The 27,895-nt window shown below is 49.1% G+C and overlaps 2 long non-coding RNA genes across 2 annotated transcripts in view; both read left to right on the forward strand.

The window, feature by feature from the left end:
* Positions 1-27,895, forward strand: part of LOC137484980 (uncharacterized) — a 344,848-nt gene that overhangs the window by 213,793 nt on the left and 103,160 nt on the right. The window lies entirely within an intron of this gene.
* Positions 6,866-11,267, forward strand: LOC137484973 (uncharacterized). The gene is made up of 3 exons (XR_011005123.1): positions 6,866-8,328; positions 8,416-8,515; positions 9,950-11,267. It is a non-coding gene; the product is annotated as an uncharacterized lncRNA (long non-coding RNA).

Raw genomic sequence — 27,895 nt, forward strand, 5'->3', positions numbered from 1 at the left:
GGGCTGGTACTCCTGAAATGGCTTCCCCTTCCAAGGACATTGGCTTTAAGGACAGGTATCAGGGTGACCAGGTGTGTTGAAGACGCCTGTGGGTGCTGTGATAACACCGTTACTAATAAGACTCTGCTTGCATTGCCTTTGCTTGCAGTTTTTGGGTGGTGGTTTGTGAATGTGAGAGGTCCCAGTGCCCTGTGAGGCTGAGCAAAGGCTGCATCCCACTGCCTGTGAGATGTGTGCTGGGAGCTCCAGGTTTTCCAGGCAGGTGCACTCTGCAGGCCAGCTTCTAGAAGGGCTGCCAGCATTGGAAGGTGAAGAGGCCCCAAGGATCCCTGTTTTGCATTATGCCAGCGTCCGAAATTGAGAAGCAGGATGTTTTCTATTGCCATCTGTGCAGCAGTTGTCTTCTGGGCAGTTTTCCTTATCTCCTGTTAATGAGCCCATCAATGTCCTGCCCCATGACTCAGAGATAACTCCCTCCAGGAGCAGTTTCTGTATAACAGGTGATCAAGGACCCACCCATGACTCAGAATGACATCAGCCCATTGTGAGCTGCTCCGCCCAGGGGGGAGGAGATAAGCATTCCCACCTAGATATATTCTGGAATTTTTGGACAGAAAGGCAGCCTTCCCACAGATTTCCAAGAGGACACAGCTGGGGTTTCCACTGGATGACTACACCTTTTCTACAGGACCACTGCTCCAACAGAAACCACATCTGCCATTCCAAGAGAACTGCAGCCACTCCGATTTGGACTGCTACCAACACGCTGGCCAAAGGGGTGTCAGGTTGTATTCTGACTTTGTCAGTGGTTTTCCTTTTGTATTATTGCATGTATTTTGGTTCTTTTCCCTTTCCCCAATAAACTGTATTTCTGACTTGGAGTGTCTCACTGGTTTTGCTTTCAAACCAGAACAGCCAGGTGTGCCAGGGATGATCCAGAGATCTCCCAATGCTGAGGAGCAGGGACTGCTCAGCAGTTTGGCCTGATGAACACTGGCACAAGCACTCTGCAGGCTGTGCAGCCAGCCCTGCTGAGGCAAAAGGACAGGCTATGCTCAGGTCCACACCCCACACTTTCAAAATATTGATTTAAAAAATTGCAAGTCTCCATAGGAAAGCTCAGATCAATTTTGAAGTGCTGGGAAACTAAAACTAGAGCAGCTGAGCACACTGAGCTCGGCAGGTAAAAGGTGAAGGAATTTCTGAGAGCAAAGGCCTCTTCAGTTTGGAAGGCACACGCACGTAGGACCCTGTGGGGTGACCCTAGAACTGGCCCAGACCAACTGAAATATGACACAGTTTTTGCTGCAGATTAATTAGCTATCAGACCCAACAGTGTTCAGGACTCTTCAGTGCTCAGTCTTCACAAAACCCTTCTAAAAGCTCTGTGACTGCCTACCTTGTGCCCACACTGAACTCATAATCAGAGGGCAGGAGAACCTGTGTAGCAAAGGACTTCAAAGCAGGAGACCACGACAAGCAGCACCATCACGGGGCCAACAGCCCCATAACCAGCACACACTGTGGCCCAGGGCAGGGAAGGGGCTGGCAGTGTATGGGAGAGAACAGATCCAGGCTGACCCCCTGGCTGAGCTGCAGAGGCACACAGGGTCCTCTGACCATGGGAAATAAAACAGAATTTTGAGGGACAGCTGGGAGAACAGAACTATAGAAAAGCTGTTGCCACAAAAACCACAGCCACATTTGTGTTCACATTCAGGCAGCCTGGGGGACACTGCAGGAGAAAAGGTGAGGCAGAACAGCACTCGGGGGAAGCCCTCAGCAGACAGATGCATCCAGAGTATTTCTCAGAGCTGGACTGCAGGGTGATGGGAAGGACAAGTTTGTGTGCTGCTATTTTGTCCATATAAAATTTATTTATTTATTTTCCAAAATTGATTTAATGACAACACTATGAAGTTTTGTTTTTACGGAAAAGAAAATACCAGTCTGGTGGAAATAGTAAAGAGCAATAAAGGGCCAAATGGATGTTGGGGTCAGTGTGAGTGCCTGTGGGCTGGCACCATGGGACCATGGGATCCAGGCTCACAGCCTGCCAGGCCAACACCAGCCCACAACAGCCAAGAGCCCAGGAAATGCTGGAGAGCTGAACAGAAGCACACCAGCAAGCACAGGGACATGGCCCCTGTTTTGATTCATTAGCTAGGCCTGAATCTATAACCAAATTTCCTACAAGTGTGTGTCCTGCGAGGGGCCACGTGGAGCCACATTTGGGCTTTGCAGACACTGGGCCCAGGTGAAAGCACCTGCACTGCACACCCAGCAAACACAGCTTCCAGGCTTTTGTGCATTTATGGAGCCAAAATCATAGCCTCACTGTGCTCCTCAGTCTTCCTGGCTTTTAGTCCAAGAATGCCAATCTCAGTTGTGTTTCCTGATACGAGTAAACACCTTTCCTGAAAAAATAAAACAACATTTCAGTGCTCCTTGATTTGGCAGGAATGTAATTTATGAAATGTCACCTTGAATGGAGACTTAATATTTCATATCGGGTCCAACCAATCCATTCATTTTCCATCAAAATCAAGCCTGCCAGTGTGGGAGAGGATTCAGGGGTTACAGCAGACACAAGCTTGAATATTAAGGTAACAGTGAGATCTAATTGCAAAAAATATAAACCCGTGTAGTGGTTTAGGTTTTCTAATTTGAGATTTTTCAGCTAATGTACTAATTAACGTGGTGAGTTTAGCACTGGGTACATGCTAGTGCACTTACTAGAATATATTTATTTATTTCTTGCTGTGAGACAGGATTAGGAGGAAGGCAAAGTAGGCTTAAAATTTTAAAAGGGTATAAAGAAAGCTTTATTAAGAGTAACTAAAAGAAAGAATAGCAACAAGTAGAATAAATCCTTTAGAACACTTCTCCTCGACAACCTTTTCTTTCTCACAACATACAGAAACAATTTAGCCACTTTACCACTTTTAGAATAGTCTTTCTTTAGTTTACTTAGGGAGAGGAGTCTTTTTTTGTTAATTTATGGAGGCTTTTCTTTAAGAAAATGGTTCTTTTGTGGCTTTTAATTTCCATGGATAGTAGTTGCCTGGAAAATCTGTGATCATGAAGTCCTTCCAATTTTTCACAGCTTTTTTTACAGCTGTGTTTATGGGCTATGTTAATTTATGGGGTACTATTTTAAAGATGAGCTGTTTAAGAGCAAAGGTTCTCTTGATCTATCTCTGAGATTATCTTCATTGCTGAGAACAGAGGTCTTTTTCTTTCTTTGGGGCAGAGAGTCTTTATTACTCTTCTCTCTCTTTTTGTTTAAACTTCTCATGGGATCACAGCTACTTTAGCATCTGCTTACTTTAGAATGGAGGCTTTTGCTCATATCTACAATTTAAACTCTTCATCTCTTTATACTTTCATGAGTTATAGGGAAAAAGAGTTTGGTATATTAATTACATTCTTCACTATAGCTTTTTAAGAGGATTTTAGCCTTAATCTTAAAGCATCTCTTCATCCCTCCCATCTGGGACTCGACTCTTTTTTTACTGACCTTGGTGTTTTTATGTTGTTCTTTTATGTGTTCTTACTTTCTCCTTTTCTCTCACCGACGGGAGCATTGAAGGTTTATTTGTGCACTGAAAGAGTTAACATCTCACTTAGGCTTGCAGATGCTCGCGTGGTTCCTGCCGGGGCGGTGACCGAGCTGTTTATGGTAGAGGATTTCTTGGGCGGCTGCTTTGTGGGGGGAGGCCAGGATCTCGGCAGCCAGGCCAGAACACAGCAGCAGCACATCTCAGCAGCAGGGGCTAATGGCTTCTCCTCCCCCTGCCCGGCGGTTGCCGGTGAACCTCAACAGCAGCAGAATCTTGGCCGAGCCAGCCCAGCCCTGGCTGCTCCTGGGGCCCAGCGGACCCAGCTCGGCCTGGGCTGGTGGCAGGGCAGGGTTTAGTAGCAGCAAGATGTCAGCAGCCACGGCCCGGCCCGGCCTCGGCCCCGCGGCCTCCCCTCCCCTGCCCGGCAGCCGATGGGGCCCGGCGGGCTCCCTGGGAAGGGGCCCGGCCCCGCGGCAGGGCCTGCCCGGCCCGGCCTGCCTGAGACCGGGCCCAGGCCGGCCTCCTTACCTGTCGCTGTTGAGGCAGAACGGGAACGAAAGAACTCCGGTTTAGAAGGCAAGAAGAAAAACTCCACTACTTTATTTCAAATGCATCACTCTTTTTATAGAGAGCATCGTGCAGACTAATTTCATTGGTCTTAAAGTAAAAACATCTCACACCATTGGTGTGCAGTGAATGATGCACGGTGGCAGAACATATCTATAAACAATGTGAACAACAAGAGAGATAAAGAATTATTTACATTCTTTTGAAAACTCTTTCCCAGGCCCAGCCTGGTTAGAAACCTCTCCTTTCTCTCTTACTGAACTGAGAATACCCATAGCTACCTGCTCTCAGGCCTGAAGAGAAAAAGAGAATGCCCAGGATTTTTCGTTTTTAACATGTGTGTTCACAGGGGTGTGTTCACCTTTCTAGTGGTTTGACAAAGTGTCAGTATCCAAAACGACTCACTGATGGGTTTTATCTGGCACAGAGGAAGCTCTCAGCAGCCCCTCCCAAAAAAAAAAAAACATCGCTTCTGTGGTAGTTCTGATGATAAAACCAGCAGAACCCCCAACTGGTACACTTTAGGAGGAGCATGGCCAGAAGGCTGAGTGAAGCTACTTTGGAAGTGTTCAAAAAACATGTGGATGTGGCACTGGGGGACATGAGTTAGTGGTGGCTTTGGCAGTGCTGGAGAATGACTGGAATCGGTGATCTCAGAGGACTTTTCCAACCTCAAATGTGCTGTCATTCTGTGATTCCACCCTCCCCTCAGAACTCAGATCCTTGTCCTAAAGGAGTTTGGAGAAACCTGAGAAGGTCCAGCTGTAGGTGCCATGGTGATCAGAGGCACAAGTCTTGTGGAGAGGGTTGAAGGAGTCAGGCTTGTCTAAGGAGCCAGGGGAAAAGATGGATCCATGGAGATGTAAGAGGAACCTGCAGCTTCTAGGAGTCCTGAAGATCACAGAGCCAAACTTCCCAGCCAGAACAGCCAGCACAACAAGGGGCAGTGAGGAAGTGGGGCAACACCCACGTGTTACAGCTTGAGAAGTTCAAATTCCACACAAGGATTCAAAAGGTGTGCTTGGATGCTGGTGCAGCCTGGGAACAGGTCACAGAGAGGTGAGAGTTCTGCATCCTTGGAGCTTTTCCATATTTGCCTGTTGAAAGGCACATCTGGCTTGTCCTAGGGCTGGTGACAGTCCTGCCACAGCAGATGTTGGACCAGAACCCTCCAGAGGTGCCTCCCCCCCACCACCTCTCACACTGCACCAGATTCCAGCTCTAGAACAGGAGTCCATCTTTGAAGAACCAAATCTATGTCCTGAGTCAGTTTGATGCACTGAATTTATGTCACTTTTTCTTCACAAGGAGTTATTTAGGACAACTCAGGACACGGAAGCTGCCTCCAAATGAATGAATGATGCTGTTCTATAAAGACCTTTTCTGTTTCTATAAAGTAGCCAGGCAGGAGTATGCCAAAAACATCACCAGGGTCTCAAAGCAGGAGCTGGATGGCTTCTAAAGATGAGAACAAAATTTGAATCTGTTCACTGAGGGCTGGATTATCAACATTTAAATTGCTGCAAGTCAGAAATTAACCCACTGACCTCTACACTGGGTTTATGCAGGCAAGCAAAAAGCAACCTTGTATAGTAACTTCAGCCCCTAAAAACCAACACCTATTTCCTGCATGTCTTCTTTGGCAGAGCAGCTGAAAGATCACCAGCTATTAAAGATTCCTGGCCAAGTAGATTTTGGATTCAAACTTGGCCCAGGAAAAATAACTTATTCTGTCCAAGGACACAAAGCAGCTGAATGATTTCAGAGTATTCCTATGCCAAGCCTGACCTGAGTCCAAGTCAGGAGAACCCAGCTGAAGACTCCAGGAAGTCTCTTTTTAAGGTAGAAATGGGTTTATGTTCCTGTTTTAAAGGTTTTGTACCTCTGGCTCCGCATCTGACCTTGGCAGCTCAGCTAAGACACGTCAACTTCTACCAGATATTGGGGACACCAGGACAGCAGGTACCCAGCTCTCCTGGAGCTCCCTCCTACTCTTTTATTAAGCTGCATTTTGGCATGAAACAAAATTTCTAATGGTTCCTCACTATCCATGTTTCTGTGAAGCTGGCCTGCCTCCAGCCCCTCTCTCAGATCTCACAATCTTTGCTAACCTTCACACACACCTCTCAGTATGTTTTCAGTATCACTTCAGGGATGCCAACCCTGGTGCCTTCCAAAGACGTTTTGTCTGAACTGAGGAACCCAATCAAACACATAACAGATAAATAAAATTGTGCTGTACAAATACCCTGAACTACAATCCAAGGAGCTGCTGCTCTGCTCATCCCCCATTCAGGTGAGATCAGCCCGTGTTTCCTGTGAGCCTGCAGACCCCTGATCTCTATGTGACTGACACAGACACGAGGCCACAGGTCCCTCAGTGCCGCTTCACTGCCACCAGAACCATCGTGTCCTGCCAGCCTCATCTTAACAGCACCTACTGCCAGTATCTGTACCAGACTGAAACGCAGCCAAAAAACGGTGTGGGAAAAGAGAATAGTGCCATAGGAGTTAATTACCCTGGCAGGAAATCCATTCCCAGACGGCTGCTGACAAGAGGTGAGATTATCAAAACAAAAGGCATGGAAGAGAGTGCAAATCTGAGAAGCCCACGGTGCAGTTCGGATTTTGCCGGGTCCCTCACACCCTGTCATTGGAAGGCTCAGAGGCCCCCGACCCCCCACATCACCCAGGGATGCCTCGGGGGTGTCTTACAGCAGTGGCATCTCCCTAGATCTCTGTCCCTTGTTTGCAGTGCAAAACATTTTCCTTTAAGAGCAAACGGTTCTGATGCAGAGGAAAGGAAGAAGAATAAAAACCATTACATCTGCTTTACAAGCTCTTCAGGGCTTAAGAATGAAGTGAATGGGAGTGAGGACACGTGAGTACGAGTGGAGAGCAGCATCACAATCACTCTGGAACAGAAACAGCACTCCCAGCACATGCCAGGCTGGAGAGGAGCAGAAAGGGCACAGGGAAAAAAAGCTCCAGAAATACCTTCAAAGCTGGAGATGACAAAGGAAAGCCTGGCCCGGTGGGACCGTGACAGTAAATAACAGGTGACACAGATGAGGCTGAAGCATTGAGCACATCCTTCAGCGCTCAGAATAAAAAAATAATTGCAACAAGCTGTGTAAGGCAACATTCTACAAAGAGATGAGACAGGCCAGGTGTGAGAAGGGATGAGTTAGAGATGGCTGAACCAGAACAAGGTACTCAGCTCCCACCACCTGCAGACTCCCCCTGAGTACTCCTGGATTCAGCTGAAGTTGCTTCTGAATTGTTTGCATCACTTTGAGGGAGCCATAGGAACATGGGAGGGTGAGAAGGGGCTGATGCAGGAGAATTTTCAGAAGAAGAAGAAGGAAGAGGGGGTGGAAATTACAGTCATCTCCAAATTATAGCTTGAACCCAGAGCATGGAGGTTTTTCAGAAAACAGTATTAAGCAATTAGGTTATTGCCACCAAAGAGGTAAGGTAATAAAAATGCCAGGTGTGGATTTCTGAGAAAGAAATTATCTCAGGCTAGGCTCATTCCACTGCTGTGGCAGCTGACATCCTGAGAGGGGAGAAGTACTAAATGTGACATCTACTTTGGACAGGATTTGTGATTTTTCTTGTAACACTGGGGTTTGATACAGGTGGACAGCTGAGAGCCCAGAACATTCCCACAGCTGAAACCCTGGTGGGTACAGAGAATCATGAGCCTTTCCCACTCAAAGTGTCTTTTATTTGGAAATTTTTCACTCCTTTCCCAGGAATGGCTCTAGGTCTGACAGCTCAACCCTTGCCTCTCACTTGAGAGCAATATGATAATTTGGTCTTCACCTCGCATTCACTCACTCCCTCAAAGTGGATTTTCAACTCTGGATTTATCTCAAGTTGTCTCTTTCCCTTTGTGTACTCTATTTAAAAACATATCATTCACATGTTACATTTTTAGTCCACCTCAGATGTCCTTGCTGCTGTTTCATGGTCAGCTGCTCCTTCTCCCTGAGCTAATGGGGAGCTATTAAAAGCCAGGATGACTCTTGCTGAGGGAACAGGAGCTGCTGACTCACCCCTTCTTTGCAAACACCCCCAGCTTGCAAGGCCAGAGTGAAGCCCTGTTCAAGCCTCCCCTGCTGGCTGCTCAAGCTCCCTGAGATCCAGCCCTGAAGGGGATCAGAAATCCTTTCCCTCCCCAGTTCTTTCCTTGGTTTGATTTCCTTTGGTAAAATGTTGCTCAGAAATTTCTCAGAGGCAGATTGTTTTATCTTTAATTTTGCTCTATTTTACAAATCAGGTAAAGATTAGCTCTGGCCAAAAGGTTGGATTTCCCTGTGCTGGACACGTGGAAAGAGGCAGCCTGGATGCAGAGTCATGTCCCACAGCAGGAGGGGCAGGTGGGTGACCAGCAGGATGTAAGGGCTCTCTCTGTCTCCATCACACCTCTTACAGCCTCTCCTGGCACATACAGGAGTAAAATCTCAAAGCTGCTGATCCTTCAGGGAGCCTGAAGCTGGATCTGCCCAGGAAGAAAGCAGTTCAGCAGAGCTGTGTTTGTCCCATGCCCTGAGCTCTGGCTCAGATTCATTGGCTTTGATCCACTGGTTCAGCTCCAATAAGCTCTTCTGAGATTGTGATAGGGGTTCATCCCTTCCCAGTTGCCTTCTCTTCCCAGAGATGTAATTCCTGACCATTGTGTCGAGGTTTAACCCCAGCCAGCCACCGAGCCCCAGGCAACCATCAGTAACACAGGGCAGAAAATCGGAAGGGTAAAAGTTAGAAAACTCAAGGCTTGAGGTAAAGACATTTTAATAGGGAAAGCAAAAGCCACACAAGAAACACAAAGCAAGACAAGGAATGAATTCCCTGCTTCCCACAGGCAGGCAGGTGCTCAGGCACTTCTGGGACAGCAGGATTTCATCACATGGAATGATTACTTAGAAAGAGAAATGCTCTGCATGTCCCTACCTTCCTGCTTTTTCCTCATACTCTAATACTGAACATGGTGCCACATGGTCTGGAATATCTCTGTGGTCAGCTGGGGTCACCTGCCCCAGCTGTGTCCCTTCCCAGTCTCCCATAGGTGTAGCCCTGCTCAAGCCTTCCCTGCTGCCTGCCCCTCCCCAGTGTGGCTGTAGAAAAAGCAGAAAAGGCCTCAGCTCTCGGTAAGCTCAGCAATAACAAAAACATCTCTGTATGATCAACCCTGTGTTCAGCACAAACCTCAAACACAGTCCCATTCTGGCCACTGGGAAGAAAATCAGCTGTACTGCAGCCCAAACCTCTAGAGCACCTGGTTTTGGGAGGAAAAACAAGATCTCATGAAAGTAACTGTTCTGCTCTGCTCTGATCTGCAATAGAAGAAAGACATGGAGCCATCAGACAGTGTCCAAAGGAGGGACATGACAATGGCCAAGGGCCTTGAGGTGAACCATATGAGGAGCAGCTGAGCTGGAGAAGACTGAGGTCAGACCTCAACAGAGGCTGAAACTTCCTTGTGAGGGGAAGAGGAAGGGCAGCTCCAGTCTCTGCTCCCTGGGACATGGACAGCACCCAGGGAATGGCTGGAGCTGGGCCAGGGCAGGCTCAGGCTGGAGATCAGGGAAAGGTTCTTCCCCCAGAGGGTGCTGGGCACTGCCCAGGCTCCCCAGGGAATGGGCACGGCCCTGAGGCTGCCAGAGCTCCAGGAGCCTTTGGACAGCCCGGCTAGGGATGCCCGGGGTGGGATTGCTGGGGTGTCTGGGCAGGGCCAGGAGCTGGGCTGGATGATGCTGGTGGGACCCTTTCAACTCAGGACATTCTGTGATTCTGTAACTTTTGCCTCCAAGCAGGTCCTGCCTTCAAGGTAGGAGCCTCCTCCAGGAAAAGCTTATTCTGGGGCAGAGCAGTCCTTCAATATCAAGCCCCTGATGGGTCCTTCTGTCATCACTGGAGCCAGCTAAAGGATGAGTCTATCCACTGAGGCTACCTGAATTTAAAGGTTTCACCCTAAAAGAGAATTTTAGGTTAAAAGAGACTCTTCCTTGTAGCTGGCAAAACCTGAAGAGAGCTGGGGAGTGTAAGCAACCCTCTGATTGCCTCAGCAGCCCTGAGAGCTGAGGAGAAGCACTCCAAGGTGGCACAGAGCCTCAAAATGATGTGTTGCAGTCCTCAGCATTTCCAACACTTCAGGCTCCTGGGAAATTTAGCTCCTGAGCCAGTTTGACATTTTTTGGAAGTTTTGCCCTCTTTATGTGTATTATAGGTTGTATTTAATCATGCTGAGCTGGTGAGTAATAGCTGTAAAATACTCTAGCAATTTCATACAAATTTTTTGAACTGCTCAAAGGAAAAAAAAGAATACTAGAAAGGGTGAGTCAGGCCCTGAGAAACATGTTCCATGGACTCATTCTTTGGTTTGCAAATTATCTCTGAGCAGATTCTGATTTCTTTAACTGGGTCATTTCCTAAAAGAGTTTTTGACTGGTTTTCATGAGTCATTCAGAAGAGTTCAGCTGGTTGCCCACTGCTCTCCACAATGGGATTCAGAATGTGCATGTTATCGTTTAACCCACAGGGGTTTGTTCCTTCATCCCTCCCAAAGGTCTTAGTGATGACTGGAAGGAAAAACAGAGATGAACACAGAGGTGAGCACAGGGATGAACACAGGGTGACTTTGGTGCAGATGCTGAGAGCAGGCGATTTTAGCATTTGTCTGTTCAGCAGGCTCTCTTCACCTCAGAGGAAGAAGGAATCTGACACAAGAACTGAGCAAACTTGGCCAGCAAAGCATTTTGGGGGGCTGACTGAGGTACTCAGTTTGGGATTACGAATTACAAGCCAGAACTTGTGCTGGGGTTCACTCTTGCAGGGAGGGAGGGAGGGATATGAGTGCACTGGGGCATGACCTGAACATGCAACCTCTCCCAGCCTGCAGGTTCTGAGATCCCTTTCCACCTTGGGAAGTGCTTTCTGTTCTGCTCTCCTTCCAATAAATAATTCCTGCAGGGGATCACAAAATCACACAGTACTGAGTTAGAACAGACACAAAGATCACTAAATCCAACTCTTAAATGGCTGGGCCATCCACAACCTTGACAATACTGGCACCATGCTGTGACCAGCTGTGTCAGAGGTTGTCAATAGATTAATTTCACATTATAGTTGTGTTGGTTTTTGGTAGCAGGGGAGGGCCACAGATGTGGCTTCTGTGAGAAGCTGCTGAAAGCTTCCACCATGTCCAACAGAGCCAACCTCTGATAGCTCTGAAGATGGACATGCTTCTGGCCCAATTAGAGAGGCTGGGTAACGCCTCAGTGATGGCATTTCTAAGAAATTCAAAACAGCGCAGGGGCAGGGTGGCACCGCCACTGGGGCCATTCCAGTGCAGTCCATGGTAGCCCAGCACAGCCCGTGACGAGCCTTGCCTGCCTGGCCGCCCCTGGCCAGCCGTGCTGCGGGCAGAAGGGCAGGGGTGGCGGCAGCTTCTCCTTGCCAGCGCCCTGCAGGAGCAGAGGCGTTGAACAGCGCCAGAGCCGTGGGGCTGCCCCTGCCCAGGCGATGGCAGCGGGGCCGCCAGGCTGGCAGCGGGAACGTGGCGAGTAATTCCCTGAGGTGGAGCCCAGACAGCATCGACCTCTCAGAGCTGTGGGATCCTGCAAGAATCTTTGAATTAGTAGAGCTTGTTGGCAATGGTACCTGTGGGCAGCAGGTTTTTCTAGTCAGAGAAGAGGAGGAAGTGAGGACATGTGAGGGAAAACAACATGGCAGCACCAAGGTCAGTGGAAAAAGAGGGGGAGCAAGTGCTCCAAAGCGCCGGAGCCAAGATTCCTCTGCAGGCCGTGGTGAGGACTGTGGTGAAGCAGGCTGTCCCCTACAGCCCATGAAGTCCATGGGGGAGGCAGAAATCCACTCACAGCCTGTGAGAGAAGTGTTCATGCCGGAGCGGGTGGGTGCCAGAGAAAGCTGTGATCCAGTGGGAGACCCAAATGGAGAGAGAGGGTCCCTGCTTCCAGAGATACAGAGAGAGCCCTTGCTTCCAAACTAGAGCAGCCCATCCTTAGAGGACTGTACCCTTGGACAAGAGACCCACAGCAGTTTTGGGAAGACTGTTTGCCAGTGGGAGGGACTCACCTTGCAGCAATTTTGGCAAGACTGCTGCTTGTGAGATTGGAACCACGCTGGAGAAATTCACAGAGAACTGTCTCCTGTGGGAGGGACCCCACGGCATAGCAGAGGAAAGGCTCCTCTCCCTGAGTGAACAGAAGAAGATCTCAAGTGATGAACTGACGGAAACCCCCATGCCTTCTCTCCCTGCACTGTTGTTGGGAAAGAGGAAAGGTCTGGGGGGGGGGGGGGGAAGGGTGTTTTAAAGGCTTATTTTAGTTGTTATTATCCTTCTCTGACTCTGTTAATAATAAATTTGTTTTATACCTTTAAATTTGAACCTGTTTTGCCATCAGTGTGTTTGAGTCCCAGTCCTCATCTCAACTCATGAGGCTTTGTTAATTTTTCCCCCTCTTCTCTGCCCAGCTGAAAGCAAGAGAGGGTGAGCAGATGGCTTTTGTGGGTGCCTGGCATTTGGCCTGTGTCAAATCACAACATAGTCATAACTTATTGAAACAGGTGCATGCTTCCAAAAGGGAAAATTATATAATGTCCTAGAGGTTAGAAAAAGGGTTGACAAACCAGGAAAACTATGGTACAAAAGTTGCATTGCTTATGTAGAAGCACTGCTAGGAGCAGAAAATCATTCCCATAACAGGGAATATTAAAAAAAAAAAAGTGATAGCCCTCTTCACAACTATAATAAGAGGAAGCTGCTTTGGAAAGCATCAGAGGGAGCTGGGAGATTTGGTGTCTGGATACTGAGGAAAATTTACCCTTTGCTACAGGTCTTCAATGGCTTGCAACTTCAGCTCACAATCAGTGGGTGTGATATGGTCTGTGTAAGGCTTTTTTAGGCAAAAGGGAGGATTTATATCGCACAGGTGCAACAGCACCACAGGAATTGTCCAGCAGGGGTTAAATCCATGGCAGGAGATGCCAAGGATGCACCTGTGTGCCTGTACACACACCAAAGTCCTCAAGGGGGCTTTCCAAGGCCATTATGGTTTGCTCTGGTGGTGCCCACACTGTTTCCCACTTTTGCTGGGTGGCCTGAGCTGCAGGATCTGCTCATGGTGACAAGGGTACAGGCCCTCAAAGCATTGGCACTTCCCTGTCACCTGTCTCTTTTTTGGTGGCCAGAGGTTCTTGCTTCAGTGTTGGAGTCACAAACATGGCAGATTTCGTGACCCCGTTCTGTATTTCAGTGATGGCAGCCCTGGGACAGCATGTGGTGAGCATGGGGATGTTGGATTAGCAGTTGGGCTCAATGGCCTTAACAGGGCTTTTCCAACCTGAATGAGTCCTTGATTCTTATTAAGTTCTGCCCTGTTACAAGGAATAGGTAAGTGAGTGAACTTTGCTGAGCAGGTACAATTTTCTGGGAGTTTTTTGACACCTGATTCCTTATGTGGGCAAAATGTTTCCCTGAGTGACACATACTTCATTTTTTCCCCTGTACTTGCCCCAAGACTAGAGCTGAGATACTCAAACAGAAAAGTTCCAAACCATCACTCAGCCCAGGCTTCCAGACAATTAACTCCCAGGAGATAATTACTTTTAGAATGAACTCGAAGCTGTAAAGTTGAATTCTCCTGTTGCTCAAACTATGATGTCTCTTGCAGCCACCTCTCTGTGATTTTTGTTTAATCCACATATAAAACGTAACCTCTCCTCCTTTCCCCCTTGCCCTTGGTGAAGAGCAGGGACTGTAAATCCTCCACAGAGCAGAGCAGAGGGGTGACACAGCACAAAGAGTTTGTGTCTCATTTCCTGCTTTCTGAAATTGCAACCCTAGCTCACACACATGGTGTTTACACAGCCTGTTGCACCCCGGGAGATGCTGACACTTGTTCATTAGCAGCCAAACCTTCACAAAAGCCATGTCAGGCTGCACCAGCCCAGGGAGAGCAGGGACAGGAACTCCTGGTGAAGTGACTGAGCAGGAGATGTGGGGTGGGAGGGAACTGTTCTTCACACTCAGAAATTGCCACACCAGATTTCCCTCTTCTCCAAAGATGCAGGACAGAGCTGAGGGACTGCGCAGACCAGGAGTCAGTGAAGGAACAGGATGCATTTGACAGGATGAAATGCCATGGTGGAATGACACCAACAGGATGCAAGGATGCAGTTTGGCTTTGAAGCAGAGCATTGTGCTGGGAGCAGCAGGGTGAGAGAGGATGGGAGGCTCTCGGAGCATCATCCACTGCACCATCCCCAGACAGAGTCAGGCAGGGCAATGCTGCATTCACAGCCATGAATTAAGCTGAGAGAGGCTCAATTTCCCCTGGATAAACCTGAGCTGATAGGATGCTTTGGCAGGATGGAAGCACCACAGCTCTGGAGTTGTTCAAAGCCAAGAGAGTTTTGAATTAAAGAGGAACACAGGTCATGGGTAGGTGCTTTGTGATGGAAATTCAGTGTCAGCCTGTTCTGCACAGCCACCACCTGTGTGACACTGGTGACCTGTGGGATCAGACCTCACACTGCAGAGGACAGGGCTTTGCTTGAAGAATAGATGGGACTCTCAGCATTGGGACTAGGAAGTGTTTCATGTTCACAGATAAATTCTGCTGGGTATTTTTTATTACATCCATGCCAGAAATCAGAGGCAGAGGTACTGCAGGAGATGGTTACACTTCGGGGAAAGGTGACTCAGAGCAGAACATCTCTTCTGTCTTTGAGCTCCCAGTTCTGCTTCCTTGTCAGTCCAGGTGCCACTCTGGAACATAGGCACATCTGAGAAATGGAGGCCACAGGAACCGTGTCTCCAAGACTAATCCAGAGACTCACATGGCAGAAGCACTCCCTGGAGGCAATGTTCCCACAAATCTGCTGGGTTACCAGCTTTACCAGGGCTTTATTTTCTCTCTGGGATATGCTCTGTGTCTGATCTCATTCTTGAGAGCACTGAAGCAGCCTCAGGCTGCCTCAGCCCTGGCTCCAGGGACATGGAAAGGCAGCCTCCCCCCCAGTACACTCATGTGCCAGGCACAGGTGACATCCACAGCCTGGGATGGAATGGAGAAACCAGGCTGCTCCTCACTACTCTCCTTGTCTCATCACCTTTCTCCTGAGGATCCCATTCACCAGCAGTGACAGCCATCACCTCCTGACAGGGAACCAGCACAGGTAACCCCACAGTGGATCCATGGACACCAAGTGCCACTCACTATTGAGTGCCAACCTCACAGGGAGTGAGTTGCAAGCTCTGTGCTCACCCCCTTACTTTTAACCCAGCAAGGAGCAGAAACATAACTGAGAGGCTTCTTTAGCAGATGTGCAACTTTTTTGCATGAGCAATTGCTGTTCATGGCTTGCAGAATTCAGGAATTTTCTAATTGCCTGGGATCACAGAGATGCATAAAGACCACAGGGCCAGCACACACACAAGAGGTTAAATCTGCTCCAACCATGTGTGGGCAGTAGCAAACTTCATCAGTGCAGTGATTGTGACCTCTGGCAGGACAAGAAGGGGGCTGCTCATGTTTCTGCTGGAGTCAAACCCTTGGCTGATGTCACCCAGGGCAGAGGACCCCCTCCCCAGGGGCAGCAGCTCCCCAAGGCAGCCATCCCATGCCTGGTGTGCCAGCTGTGCTTCCTGGAAAGCTCTGGGAGATGAGCTGCCTGTCACCATAAAGCAGAGCCTGAGCAGTGACAGTGACCAGAGCTGGCGTTAATTCACTTCCCACCAGGTCCAGCTGTCTCCCATGCCTGCACTTAGTTTAACCAAGTAACCCCTGGTGGGATTTACAATCTTCCTGTTTCCTTGATGTATGAGTTTCAGCCTCTGGGTGTGATGATTAGATGGCCTGAGCCCAGCTCTATCCCTTTTCTTGGAGTATACTGAAGGTTATTTGTTTATTACAAAGGCTGATGATAAAACATACTCTGCCACACTTACTCCCAATTGCATCACCATGGCAACAATGATCAAAGTTTTTGACTTTTTCCTCAAAAGAGTTTGCTGGGTTAGGTTGTTTATAGAGATCTCCATGTGTGCCAGGAAGGAGGTTTCTAGTGATTTATCTGGCACATGTTTTGTCAGTTATCTATGTTTGTTTGTGCAGCTCAGCTGCTCTCTTCAGCATCTCTGCCCATTTCTCTTGGCCACTGTCCTTCTCAGCTCTCTGTGTGGCTTCCTGGACAGGTCACCTCTTCTCCTGTCTCACCCCAGCCCCTCTGCCAGTTACAGAGATGCCCACCTTTACCAGAGCCACCTCCTGTGGCAGTGCAGGCCTGTCCTGGGTGTCACAGACAAGCTCTGGGATGTGCCTGAGGCTGCACAAACCCTACGTGGGGCTGGGCACAAACCCTACGTGGGGCTGGGCACAAACCCTGCATAGGGCTGGGCACAAACCCTGCGGGGGCTGGGCACAAACCCTGCATAGGGCTGGGCACAAACCCTACGTGGGGCTGGGCACAAACCCTACATGAGGCTGGGCACAAACCCTGCATAGGGCTGGGCACAAACCCTATGTGGGGCTGGGCACAAACCCTACGTGGGGCTGGGCACAAACCCTGCATAGGGCTGGGCACAAACCCTGCATAGGGCTGGGCACAAACCCTACGTGGGGCTGGGCACTGCAAGCACTGCAGGGGTGGTGGTGGGGACAGGGTGGGACAGGCATGGGGTGCAAGAGAGACTGTTTGGGGTCTGATCCATCTCAGGTTCTGTCAGCATCTGCAAAGGGTGAGATTCCTTGCCCTCTGTCCCTGCTGCCCTTCCTGCAGTGCTTGGGGTGACAGCGAGGGTGCTGCACTGCGGGTGTAGCCTTGGGTGAGATGGGCCTGACCCTGAGGCCCTGTGGGCAGCAGGAGGTTCTCAGATCACACCAAGAGTTTCCAGCCACTGGAGTCCCAAAAACCAGGCATCACAGAGGGACCTGTGAGATGCCTTTCCATGAAACTTGATGCTCCTTCAGCAACAGCTTCCTCTCACCATCTCACACTTTACCCTTGGAAGGAAGCAGCTGCAAGTGAGGGTCCTGGTCCCACTTGGAGATGTTTCCCCCCCAGAGGCTGGTGGCCCTGGACAACTCCAGTCAGTCTGCACCTGCTGGCTTCAGACACACACACCCAACCCTCAGCATCCTAGTCTTTGCATGATGCTGCCCAAATTTATCCAAGCCTGATTCCCAGCCAACTCCTTAGCTGACAGCCATGGTTTCCCAGACAGTCCTTGTGCACAGAGAACTTCTCCTTGCTTTGTCCCTTCCCCAAAGTCCCCTGTTCACCAGTGTCTTGCTGCCCTGTGGTGCCCAGGACTGGTGCCCAGGACCAGTCCCAGGCTCTGGAGAAGGTGCAGGAAGATGCCTCAGCTGCAGGTGTGTTCCAGAAGCAGGTTCCAAGAGGGCCCAGTACTCCTGGCCATGCAACATGTCCCAGGCCAGGCAGAGGAATTGCTCTCCTCCTCCCAGTATCCCTGCAGCTGAATGCCAGTGGCAGAGGTACCAGCAATGTCTCTGTCCTCTTCCCACCTATTATGGGAACTGCTCATGCTGCTGAAAAACTCTGCAGACCCTTTCCCGTGCTCTCTCCCCCTCAGATGACACTGCTGTCACCATCAGGCTCATCCTGCACTGCATCACCAGGAGTGTCTTCCCAGGCTGAAATCCTCTCTCTTATTCCCCCTCATGCCCTTGATCGCTCCTGCATGATCCCAATCCTGCCAGTTACATGCAGTTGAGGTTCACTCTTGTGCACATCTAAGAGGGATTAGATTGAGCCAAGGAGCCATCCTGAGCCTGGCTGTGTCCAGGGGCATTGGCCATTGCCCTTCAGTGAGATCCACAGTCCACAGCAACTCTTCAGGCACAGTTTGTTTAGACAGTAAGATTTTGGGAGTCTCACCCCTTGATTTGTTTAATTTCCTCTTTATTACCATCGTTCACTTTACACTGGTGCTTTATCTTATGAATATTGATTCTTTTGCCTCACTGGTTAGCGATTGTTTATTCCACACTAACGTTTTCTGTTCCTACATTTCTGCACACTCAGGTGATTTATAAGGTAGTAAAACAAAGAGTGCTTGTTGCAGTGAACTCAAAAAGCTTTGCTGTGCTAAAGGGTCCTGAGAATAATAAATCAAATCTAACCTTCAGTCAGAGTGTCATCTCTGCTGTATTCACCCTCAGATGGAGTCATCCAGCACCACATCCAGAGCCTCACCATCCACCAGGCAGCTCTATCTGCCCAAAGCTGGTGCAGGGAGATTCCCCTCTCTATGTGTGCCATTCATCACCAGCAAAGGCAGAGGCTCTCCAAGGAATGGGCACGGCCCCGAGGCTGCCAGAGCTCCAGGAGCCTTTGGACAGTGCTGCCAGGGATGGCCAGGGTGGGATTGTTGGGGGGTCTGTGCAGGGACAGGAGCTGGACTGGATGGTCCTGTGGGTCCCTTCAGCTCAGGATATTCCGTCACTATATGATTGTATGAAAGCAGGGTATGGCTGGACTCCTGGAGAGTGGCCTCAGAAATTCCCCTCTCCATCTTCAACCCATGTGAAAAGGTCATGCCAGCTCTGACAGATGTGTCCTTGTGGCACACTCGTCACCCAGGACCTGAGAACCAAAGACTGCTGGAATAGCTGTGCACCTGCAGGTGAAATCCTGTCCTGCTCGTCACTGGAGCTCCTGCCTGGGAAGCAGCACTTCCATGCAGCCACAGTGGGCTCCTGAGGCTCTGTGCTCCCTGGGCAGCTCCCCAAGCTGGTTTGGAGTGTGTGCAGACAGCTCCACTCACACACCTTCCCCAGGTAGGGCCGTGCTTTGATGGCTGAGGAACAGGAAAGCAAAAGCAATTGCTGAAGACACAGCCCCGACTGCCTGTCACTGCACACTGCGTCCAAAAAGGTCACCAGACCTTTGCTTACTGCCTCTGAGGTCCTCCATGCTCAGACACCTTAATTCCTCTGTCTTTTCCAGGTCAGTGGAGCTCTTTATGTCTGTCCATCCATCAGCTGTGGCAGTCTGTGTCAGCACAGAAGGGAACTGTTCTCTTCACCTGAAGGCTGTGTGCTGATATGAGGAGCCCCAAGCAGGGCTCTGGTCAAAGGGCAGGGACACATTCCAGTCCATTTCCAATGCAACTGGGTGTAAATGGTTTTGCTGGTGTAAGCTGAGCCAGGGGATGCCCCACTCTGGACCACTGGTGCAAAGAGAGCCTGGAGGAAGGTGCCTCCTCACTGGGTCCAACTGGAGCAAGACACTGCTGCCCTTTGGTGGTGCTGGGCCCCTCCCTGCGAAGGCTGCAGGAGGGCTGTCATAGTACCTGGTGGCCACAGGGTACAGGAGGTCACACAGCCACACCGGGAATGTTCCCAAAGCCAAAGGACAGGGAAGGGAGAAGGGGGAGCCCCAAGGCACAGCACTTCCTCCAGCTGATGCAGAACAAAGCACACCCCAGCAAGCAGAGTCACTTCCCAAGGAGATGACAGATGGGGTAACAACAGGCTTTCCACATTCCTGCTGGGCCAGCAGGAAGATAAATCCCTTTATTTCCTTTTCTGTTCCTTTGTCTGTGAGAGTGCTGACCCGAAGGACCAACCAGCCACCCTTTAGACCCCAGGTACCCATGTCTGGGTGGAGGATTTAACACAATGATCAAGAGCAGAAAGGAGCAAACCTGCCTAGAGATCAGTGCAGCTGTGCTGGCCAGCACACTGTGGCTCTCGTCCCTAGTCTGCACTCATCCAGTCACAGACAGGTAGAGCAGTGCTGACTGTATGGGCTCGCTGTCAAAGCTGCCATCCCAGCTGGGACAAGCTGCTGTCTGTGATAAATTAAAGGTGATTCAGGCTGTGCTATCAAAACCTTTTCTCAGTGAAACAAACTTACATTTTTGCATGAAAAACAACCAGAAGAAGGAAACCTACAGTTTCCTTGAAATGTCACTGCAAAGAGAAAACTCAAGAAAATCACTAGTTGAGTGGTTTCTGAAATTTTTCTGGTGATTTTGTATCTTGCAATCAGAGAATCAGGGAATTCCTACTGTGGACAAAATTTGTAATTTCAAAAATTCATCTCACTGTCTCCATTGATCACAGAGAAGCAGTGGATATTTGTCCTACTGGACTCTCAAGGGATAGCTGCCAATGCAGCAATGGCTCTTTTAAAGTGGGACATCACTCCCAATTTTCACAGCTGGGAAATGACCCCTCTCCACTGCAGATAGGGACATGGTGCAAGTGGAGTGCTTGTCAGTTTATTTGAGGACCATCCAGGAGATTCATCCTCATTTCTCCTCTCTTTTTTGAGCAGGGTGAGCCCAGTCTCCAGTCTGATGTGGGATCTGCCTAGTGGCCACAGTTACTGAGCACTGTCCCATTCACTGTCAGGCTGCAAAGCTCTTCCTCATTTCCTTTCACAGCTGAAACATCCTGTGGTCCCCTGGCTGAAACAGGAGTAATCCCAAAGAAAATAAAAATCGGGGTTATAAATAAAATTCATAAAGCGTTGGCATTTCCCTGGCCATATTGAGCCACACCAGCACCTGAAGCAGTGTCCTTCCACACCATCCCCAGGTTCCACTCCTCATTCAAATGCAGCCCAAGGATTCTGTTTCCATTTGGTGCAAACCAATTTCACAGTCTTTGGAGCTGCCATTAAACAAAATCACAGATCTATTTGCCAAGAAACCCACCAGAAGAGACAGAAGGGGGTTGTCCAGCCTTGCCTCTCCCCTCACTGCAGAGCCCAAAGGACCTGTAGTACCACAGCAGGTGGAGGTGATGCTGCCCTAGGACTGAGCAAGCACTGTAAATGATCATTATATTCAGCATGAGCTAAGCACGGAGCCCCCTGCACCCCCCGAGCCCTCACTGCCCCTGCACAGCCCATCTCCTGCTCCAGGTGAACAAACCAGATCAGCACTGGGCTGTCCCTGGCAGGCACACACTGACCCCCCTGAAACAGAGGGTCTCAGTTACTGTCACATCATCTCCCTGTGACAGTCATTCTCAGCACATCCCCTGTTCTGCTAAATGCCCCATAGTCTCCTTGCTTATCTGAGCTCCCAGGTGTAGCTCCTGGCAGCCTCACAAAGGAGGCAAGCCCTGTAGGGAACGGGATGAATATTCATGGTCACTGTGTCTGGAAGGAGAGGGAGGCTCTTAGCACATCCACAGGTGAGTAAGCCATTCATCAGAAAATTCACATTCAGGCTCTTATTCCTCTTACAGCATTAAATATTTAACAACAGAAAATTTCAAGTGTCTTCACAATGTAATTACAGTGCCAGGAGGATCAGCTCCAATTGCTAAGCCCAGCTCACCACTGGGATCAGCACTGCCAGCAGGAGAGCCTGGGTGGCTTACAGTCCCACCTGGGCTTCCTAAGCACCTGCAAGGACAACTGCCAAAGCGGAAACAGAAACCAAGGGTGTGAACATTGTAATATGCAGGGAGGCTGCAGGGACAGCACAGATGTCCAGGAAGATTAAGACGGAAGAAAAAAATCCCTGTTGCATTGATATAACAAAATCCATGGTGATAGGAAGATGGGGAATCTGGAAAGAGGACGTGTACCATTTCTCAAGGGCAGCAGTTTGGGGAGGGATGCAGGCAGGGCAGTGGGGAAAGAGCTGGACCTGGGGAAGTGCAGGCAATGCCACAGTGGCACCCTTCCAGCCGGACACACTCGTACCTTGACGGCAAGATGAGGAGAGAGGCAGCTTCTTATGGCTTGAAATACAATCCACAGTTGAACACATACACACACACACACACACACAGAGTGTGCTGGTAATTGTCTCTAACATTCCTCAAGGAAAGCTGGGATCCAGTAACATATCCACAGTCCATGCAACAAGAGAAAGCATTCAAGGGAGATAGATTCCCAGGAGCATTGGTTAACACCCCAGCAAGAACATAAGAGCAAGAGCAATTACACCCTTGGCTGCTGACAAAAAGGGGAGAAAAGGGCCAAATTCAGTATGTCACTGGGTAACTGAAGAAAAACATGAGGTTTCTTAGTGCAAATTAATGTGTCAAGGCTGAATTTGCAGACTAACATTCTCCAGTGATATCAGTCCTTGGCAGAGAAGCAGTAAAGCTGATACAGAATTGAATTAATAAAGAATTAAAGGCTAGGAATATTATCAAGGCCAGTCAGAACGATGTTATGGAACACAGCCCCTGCCCAGAAAATCTGTTCTCATTTGCAGGGGAGAGCACCCATGTGGCTGATAGGATAGAGAGCCCAGGCACAATCAGGCTTTACAGATTTGGATTAAAACCAGGTCCAGCCAATGCTGGTAAAGCCCATTTGTAAATATGCCGAGTGCTGGACAGAAATAGCAGATCTCCAAACAGGCAGGGAATTCTCATCAAATAAGAGTGTGATGGAGGGAATTTTGTGAAGGACAGTTCTAAACACTGGATCTGTGGGGAAGGAAGATGACGAGATGGACATGGACATGGACATGGACATGGACATGGACATGGACATGGGATGGAGATGGAGATGATGGAGGTGATAGAGATGGAGGTTGGTTGGAGGAGAGCAGTTTGCCTGCTAGACAAAATTTGCAGGGTGCGAGTAATGTCAAGTATGAAGCAGTAAGGGAAGAGGTCCAACTCTGAGCCAGTTGGGTCTGTGTGAGCAACCCACACATTGATGTAGCCAGGTTGTAAGACCCAGCATGGGGACAAAGAGCAGCAGTTGCAGCAAATCCCCAGCCCAGGTACAGCAATCCCTCCTCTGTCTTCCAGCCTGCAGAAAAACCTGGACAGGCAGAAGCTTTGCCTTCCCCAGGTCTTCCTGCATTTCCCCCTATTTTGCTGCTCATAGTTTTCATGCTTCTCTTTCAGGGATCAGGAGGTGATGTGGAGCTGTTGATTGTGTGAACACATGGCCTGGCTTTGCTCTTTATTAACCATCCTGCTGAAATCCATGAAATAAAGGCTGCTGAGAGAGAAAATCCTTCTCCCTTGCCCAGACTCGCCTCCTGGCAGCAGCTGCCTTGTTTTGCCCTTTGACAGCCCTGGTTGCATATTATTGCTTAATTATCATCTCGTTACACAGCCCGGGCACATTTCGCATGGCCTGTGCTCTGCCCGCGTCACTGGAGGAGCAGATAACAAATGGCTCTGCATGTCTCACTAATCAGACTAAACCCAGGATCACCATTCTGGTAAGAACCCTGCTGATGAATAGGCATGAACTGCAGCTCCTGGGGATCCCAAATGTTTTTCTCTCCCCCTCTTGGAGCTCTGGGCACAGTTAGGCTGTTTCAGGAGGACAACAAGGTGTATTTGACATAGAGCAGCCTCTGGGGCACACAGTAGAATTCACTCTTGACAGACCACCCATGCACGAGAAAACCTGGGCCATCCTTGGAGGAGGACCATGGGCACACAGAGGATCTGGATGTCTGTCTTGCATCAAGTCCACAGAACAAGCACCCAGCACAATTCCCAGGAACATAAAATGCAAAAAACCAATACTGAAAATAGTAACAATGGTCGAGGAGAAGAAGAAGAAGAAGAAGAAGAAGAAGAAGAAGAAGAACAACAACAACAACAACAACAACAACAACAACTTCAACAACAACAACAACTTCAACAACAACAACTTCAACAAAAGCAGCCCCTCACTTCCCACTTTTTCACCCTTTCTCCCACCCCATCGTTGCTCTCCTCTTCCTGACCTAAGGAGGTTTGCAGTGCGGGAGTTGATTACAGCCACGTGCTTGCCCCTGCAGGATCAAGCCAAGTTCATCCTCCCCTCAGTAGTTTACGACTGCAGCATTCTGAAGTGGATAGACTATGGGAATAAAGATTTACAAATGTTTTCACTGAGAAAGTGATCCACATAAAAATACATCAAACCATTGATAGTTCTCCTACAGGAAAAAGCAAGGCTGCTATTGAAAAATGTAAGTAATGTGATTTCTAACACCCAGGCAATGTAAGCAGAAATTGAAATTTTGCATAAATGTGTATAAAACTTGTATTCATTGATGTGATTGATATTAAACAATGCATTTGACAGAGAGATGTCATGATAAAAGACCACAGATATGACAGCTCACAGCAGAATTTTATGTTGCAGTTCAATTTTAAACCCCCATCTGTCTCTGCAGATAAGACTTCCACGCTGCCTCGTGGTCTCTGAAGGCTGGCCAAGAGCATCCTTGCCACAGGATCAGTTTTCTCAGCTCTAGCATGGAGCAGAGGTACAGGAAACATGAGCCTGTCCATGTCCATAAAACACATAACAGAGTCTCTGACATGAGGCTGCAGGATCTGAGCTCCCCTGCTGCGTGTGCCACTCCACACAGCTCTTCAGCCTGTGCTTAACCCCAGAGAAGTGCTCAGGTCTCATTAACACAAAATACCAGGGCTGACAGTGAGCTCTGGAAATGGAATGCACCTTGGGATGCTTGTGGAAGGGTTGATGCAGCTGCTTGTGATTGCTGCTGCTCCTCTGGTTTCTGCGCAACAGCAGTGAAAGCTGATTTTTTTTTTCCTAATTCAATTTTCATCCCACAGTTCATCACTCAGGGTCAGCTTCCATATAAATGTAGTTGTCTGTCCCCACACAGGCAGCAGCTTGGTGCTGGAGATGTTAGTTCTACAGCTGAGTTTGCCCATGTGCTGTGAAATTGCAGTCAAATAAATGGTCGTGGGATCCAAGTGACAAAGAGCAAAGTCTGTGGGAGTAACACCTGCTCCACTGGGCAGGGATGAGTGCAGATCATGTTATAGAGGAGCCAAGGAGACAAGTCTTTGCCCAGCTCTGCTGGAGTGGACTTGGACTCTGAGAACCCTGTGAGTCCCTTTCAGCTCAGGTTATTCTTTGGTGAAGGATCTCAAGGTGAAGCTGTAGGAGGAGCAGCTGAAGAGTGCTTTGTCCAGCTGGAGAAGAGGGGATTGAGCTCAGACCTCACCAGGGGCTGCAGCTCCTCCTGAGGGTCAGCTCCCATCTCTGCTCTGGGACAGGGAATGGCTGGAACTGGGCCAGGGCTGGAGATAAGGGAAAGGTTCTTCCCCCAGAGGATGCTGGGCACTGCCCAGGCTCCCCAGGGAATGGGCACGGCCCCGAGGCTGCCAGAGCTCCAGGAGCCTTTGGACAGCGCTGCCAGGCATGCCCAGGGTGGGGTTGTTGGGGGTCTGGGCAGGGCCAGGAGTGGGACTGGATGATCCTGTGGGTCCCTTCCAGCTCAGGATATTCCATGATTCTGTGATTCCATTTCTCTGCTAAAATCCCTCTCTCAACCACACAGAGCTGAGTAGGAGATGCTCTGGCGTGGCTGTTCCAGCCTCTTCACCTCTGCAACCTGATTTGATCCGCCTTGTCCCTTAATACCTTCTGCCACTCGCTGTGTAGGGCCCCATACAGCAGTTTTCCATGTTCAGTGCATCCCTGCAATAAGGCATGAAAAGAGCACATTGCTTTTCATTTTCAGGTAGCTGATAATATGGGTGGGGCCTCCTCAGCACATGTCACCTTCTCCTCCTGCTCTTCTGATGACAGTCTGAAATTTTCACCTTAGGGCCAGTTTGTGATGCTTTCCAAGACCCCAGGGCTACTGGGGTTTCCTATCCAAGCCTGCTGTGTGATCAGCAATCCACTTAGTCCAGGTAACATCAGTGGCATGATGCATGGCAGAGACTTTCTCTTTGAACACCCAGCCCAGCACTGATAGTTGGAGTGCCAGAAGAAGCTGTGCTTCAGTGCTAATCACTTCTGAGTGTCCTCAGTGTTATCCTGTCATAAACCAGTGCCACAGTGCCACAGTGCACCAACAGAGCGATCCTGACCCCTCGCCCTGCTCTCCAAAGGAGCACTGTGCTGGGCACAGCGAGTATATATGAAAATATTGACAGGGTGAGGTACCACGCCCACATGAACAGACCAAACAACGTTGTGGCCAGTTGCTCTGCACCTAATACAACAAATGCTTAGATCAAATTTGTTTCTGACTCATTCTGGCCGGATCTGTTATTATCTCAAGCCATCAGTGTCCCACACTGGGCACCAAAGAAGGCTTTTGTGGTTTAAGACTGGTATTCGCCAGTTCAGTGTTCTCACCGAAACACTCCAAACCACGCACTGCTCGCTCACTGCCCCCTCCCATTTTCCCTCCTCCTTTCCTCTGCAGGGGGATAGAGCAGAAAATTGGAGGCACAAAAGGCAAATATCACAGTTTGAGACAAGAACAATTTACTGGAAACAGCAATGAGATAAAAAAAAAAAAAAAAAAAAAAACAGTAACAGTAACAATATTAACAAAAAAAGTATACAAAAGAGAGAGTGATTCATGTGCCAAAATGCTTACCATGGACCCTGAGACAATGAACAAGGGCCAAAGGCTCCCATGTTTTTTTACTGGAAGCCATTTCTTCTTCTCAGGAGCCCAAGAGAATCCTTTGCTCCATCCTGGCAATGACCTGAGGTGGTATCGAACAACAGGAGGGTCCTGGCTGAAACCAGGACAGTCTTCAGTAAATTTCAGCCCTACTCTAGCTAGAGACTCAGAGACAGGGAGATGGGCAAAAAGCAGAGGTCACTACTGAATGACTCCTGCAGCATCACCTAGAGGGTCACGTCCACCCTTCCATGGTGAGTGTTGGTCTGAGAGGTCAGCAGGAGCTCTGCTCCACAGAAAAGCACTGAGAGGATGGAGGAACCACATCCTCTGAGCTCCCAAAGGTCCCAGTGACCTTGTCCCCTGTCCCTGTCTGGAAGGTGGTTGAAAACAGTTAATTTCAGTCCATCTCTGTCAGTGACAAGCAAGCAAGGAGAACAGTTCCCCCATTAGCATTCTGCCAGATGCCTTCAGGACAGTTTAATTTACATCTGTGTTATTTTTATGATTTAGAAGATTCACAGGGAACTGCCTAAGATTCAGATGTGTCTGGAATGGGAGCTCCACGCTCTGGTTTATTTGAAGATCTCTTTGTCAAATCATAAAGTACTTTGGGTTGGAAGGGACCCTTAAAGGTCACTTGGACCACCCCCCTTGCAATGAGCAAGGATATCTTCAGCTAGACCAGGTCACTCAGAGCCCATCTGACCTGGCCTTGGCGGTTTCCAGGGAAGCTTTTGAAAGCTACAAGCATGGAAAGTAACAATCTCGCGGGGAAAAAATGGCTATGGCCAACTCACTCAGCACAGCCTTCTCAGCAGGTTCACAGACCCTCCTGCCTTCTGGCCAGTTATTGCTGTCTGGACAGTTTAAACATGATTTTATGAGCAATTTGCACCCCATGGACTGCTGCAGACTGTTCTCAGTGCTCCCTGAATGCTGACATGGGGAAAACAAGTCCAGCCACAGATTTCTTCTCCTCTCACATACCAGCTTGACCTCAGGAGGAAATGTAGAACATGTGTAGGTGTCATGGAATCTTAGAATGGTTTGGGTTGGACGGGACCTTCCAGCCCCCTGCCATGGGCAGGGATAGCTGCCTTTGGAGTAACCAGCCCCATCCCACCTGGCTTTGGATGGGGAACCATGGCTTCTCTTGGCAACCTTTGCCAGGGCTCAACCACTTTCCTAGTGAAGAATTTCCTCCTAATACCAAAAGTAAATCTCTACTCTTTCAGTGCCATTCCCCCGTGTACCATATGTATGTAGATATGGAGAAAAATGTATGTAGAAACTGTAGAATATTCTACAATAAATAGAAATGTATGAAGCTTATGGGACTTCAGAGTTTTCTTCTCAAACATCCCTTAATCTCACGGCC

The sequence above is a fragment of the Anomalospiza imberbis genome, chromosome 18 (genome assembly GCF_031753505.1).
Source record: "Anomalospiza imberbis isolate Cuckoo-Finch-1a 21T00152 chromosome 18, ASM3175350v1, whole genome shotgun sequence".
In the NCBI taxonomy this organism is placed as follows: Eukaryota; Metazoa; Chordata; class Aves; order Passeriformes; family Viduidae; genus Anomalospiza; species Anomalospiza imberbis.